Source organism: Hypanus sabinus, chromosome 9 (assembly GCF_030144855.1).
Source record: "Hypanus sabinus isolate sHypSab1 chromosome 9, sHypSab1.hap1, whole genome shotgun sequence".
NCBI classification, from domain to species: Eukaryota; Metazoa; Chordata; class Chondrichthyes; order Myliobatiformes; family Dasyatidae; genus Hypanus; species Hypanus sabinus.
The window spans coordinates 96,035,625-96,039,003 of NC_082714.1; the positions used below are offsets into that span (position 1 = coordinate 96,035,625).

At 47.2% G+C, this 3,379-nt stretch overlaps 1 pseudogene; it reads left to right on the forward strand.

Annotated features, from left to right (window-relative positions):
* Nucleotides 1-298: 298 nt before the first annotated feature.
* Nucleotides 299-2,348, forward strand: LOC132398882 (immunoglobulin lambda-1 light chain-like; annotated as a pseudogene).
* Nucleotides 2,349-3,379: the final 1,031 nt, after the last annotated feature.

The window sequence follows — 3,379 nt, forward strand, 5'->3', positions numbered from 1 at the left end:
GTTGCTAAATGCAGCCGTCATCAAATGTCTAAAATTATGTCCACCCCCAGTTCAGTTCCTAGATATTGATCAGACCGGATTGCCTTGGATCTCTGATATAACATAGCTAGATAAAAATATTTTGGTAGAGATTAATATTTTTACGATCATGGAATTCGCAAGCAGTAGATTCCAGAGAACAGGTGGTCAGTCTCCGCCCCCATCCTGCCTCTGCCCCTCCCATTCATTAACATCTCCGGTTAATAAAGAGCCTGGAGTGTCCAGTTTGCAGACTCTAGAACCGGAGCCACTCCCGGTGTTTGCACAACAGCGCACGGTTCGTTTGGATGTTAGGACGCTCACTGACCGAAGGAATGTCCACAATTCTGCATTTCCTGTGGGCTCTAATGGTCCATTTACCAGGTGAGAAGTGGTTTAGTTAAAGCACGAATTATCTGCAAAGAAATTCGTTGAAACTTTGAAAACCATTTTTCTGAGAGTTTTCAACGATCGATAACACTTCTGATGTCTGCAAATTACCTGGTAGTTTTATTGTGTCTTATTACAGGTATCCTGGCGGCCCCAGTCCTCAATCAGACCCCAGTCTCCGGACCTGTCTCCGCGGGACAGACTGCCCGCTTAGAGTGCCGAATACAGAATGGAAACGTTGGAAGTTACAATGTTGGGTGGGACCGACATCGTCCCGGGAAGAGGCCGGAGGGGCTGATAGGCCATACCACTGGTAATAGCATTTACAGAGGACCCGGCATCACTGAACGTTTCCAACCGTCTGAGACACCTCCACCAACAGTCACATCCTGACCATCGGCAGCTTGGAGCCCGGCGACTCCGCCGTCTATTACTGCAGAGTGTGGGAAAGTGGCGTGGCTTGGTTCTATGGACCGGGGACGATCCTGGAGATAAAGAGTAAGTAAACTTCTCGTTCTAGATCAAATTACGATTCCGAAGAAATTCCCATTTCAATCGGACTACTAGCTGGCTCAACAATGGCGGAAGTATCGATTTGTCGAAATACTTCTACATTTGATTCAACCTTTGAAATTTCCTCATGAGGCAGCAGGACTCCAAAGTCCAGTCATTTAACCCATTAATCTCTTCCTCATATTCCAAAATAATCTTCCACTAATAATAATCTCACAAAATAATCTCCAACAAATCTTCCGCACTCAATCCTAAACTTAATAGAGATTAATTGTCCAAACCAGTGTTAACATTATAAGTCAACGTTTCGTAGTTTGTGACAGAGAATTGCGTCAGTATGGCCAAATACAATAAAGAAAAATAACAGACTTTGAAGATGTCAAAGAGAAAAAGCGCTCTGCAACTTTCTGTATCTTCGCCACTTCCTGTTGTCTTAATGGACGGCGAGCTAACGATATCTACATTGCCACTCCAATCACGGACCGACCCCGTCTAACAAAGGCTAGATTTGAAATATCTATAACCATATAGTAGCTAGAATTTAGATTTGGGGATTTGTTGGTGTGTCTCCCACCTCCCCGCCCTCTCGTAACCACCGCTCCCCCCCTCCGGGTACCTGCCTCAGCAAAGAGAACAGGAAGGCGTGAAATGCGTGGAATATACCTGACCTGACCTGAGGGGTGGGCAACAATCCCATGATAGCGTTTGACAATGGGTCGAATGGTCGCATTCTGTACCCAAATTTTCACGGATTGTCTGCAGTTGGTACATTGAATCTTAATTTGACGGAGTTCGGTCAGTCGGTGGCGCTGTTTCAGAAATTCACAGGTCAATGATGATATTTTCTTCTTTCTCCCACCACTTTCTCACACACAGGTAGCGAGAGCAGAAAGCCCTCGGTCCTCCTGCTCCCTCCCTCCCCGCATGAGACCGGCTCAGGTTCTGCCACTCTTTCCTGCCTCGTGAGCGGCTTTAAGCCTGGATTGGTCGCTCTGCGCTGGAGCGTGGGTGGCGTGGAGACAAAGAGTGGCGTGACGACAGGCGCCGTGTCCCTGGACACCGACCAGACCTACAGACTGAGTAGTTACCTGCAGGTTCCCGCCGCTGCCTGGAACAAGGGCTCGAGCTATTCCTGCAGCGTGAGTCACAGTTCGCTGAGCTCGCCGCTGCGCAAAACCATCTCTTCGTCCGCCTGTGCGCAGTGAGGCCCCGCCGGGTGGCAGCTCACCAACGCAGTGAAACCCGCACTGGGGCTGTGCAGCCGCCTTCTGCAATGTAATTCTGTAGCAAATGTCCGTTTCTGGGAACTGGAAAAATGTTTAATAAATATAGAGATGTATGTTTTGGTCGCTCATCATTTGGTACACGTAATCCTATGCAGAATGTTTCTCACTATGCTGTGTCTAAACTTCTGTTTGTAAATTGGGGAGAGATCCACCAGGAGACGATTGAGATTGAATTTTGTAACATGGCACTTAATAAAGAGACAACTTAGCGGTGGGTTCACAGTGGGTTTGTCTTTTGTCGGCTGCTCTCTGTTCGTCGAATGAAGTAGTAACGAGAAACATGACGAGCTTGAACTACCTTTCATAGATTACAGTCAAGTCAGTTCAAACGGCTTACCCGCCCCTGCTTATCAATGCCGATCTCCGTGTACTCCATCTTCAAGGATCAACAATTAACTTTATTCACCGTATACAGTTCAATGCATTAGCAGTTGGCTGTGGTGTGTTAGCGTGACATGAAACAGGCATTCAAGAATTACAGGGAATAATTGCATAAAATTAAAGTTAGAAGTAAAATTCAGTATATGGAATATAATGAGCACAAATACATAAATAACAGCATCAATGTACAATATAAGCAACATTATAAAACAAGGTTTAAAGTACTTACAGTACAGTGCAGACACTGGGATAATAGCACTTTAAAAGGCAGGACTTCTTTTCAGAGCGGGCAGCGGAGTCGGTGGAAGCAGAGTCCTGGGCTTTGGCTAAGTGGGCTTCGGCGTAAGGGGACTTCGGTAAGCTTGTGTGATTGCTCGCTGAGGGGAAGAAGGTAAGGTCGCTAGGTGCTTTTTAGACATTCTATTAATTCAGTTCAGGTATGGGGGAGACAGTCAGAGCAGTGGTGTGCTCCGTATGCAGTATGTGGGAGGTCAGGGTCAACACAGTTGTCCCTGATGACCACACCTGCAAAAGGTGCGTCCAGCTGCAGCTCCTATCAGCCCGAGTTAGGGAGTTGGAGCAGGAGCTGGATGAACTACGGATCATTCGGGAGGTGGAGGCAGAGATAGATAGGAGTTATCAGGAGGTAGTCACACCAAAAAACCAAGAAGTAGGCAGATGGGTGACGGTCCAGAGAGGCAGGGGGAGCAGGCAGAGAGAGCAGAGCACCCCTGCTGCCATTCCCATTAACAATAAGTATACCGTACTGGATACTGTTGATGGGGATGACC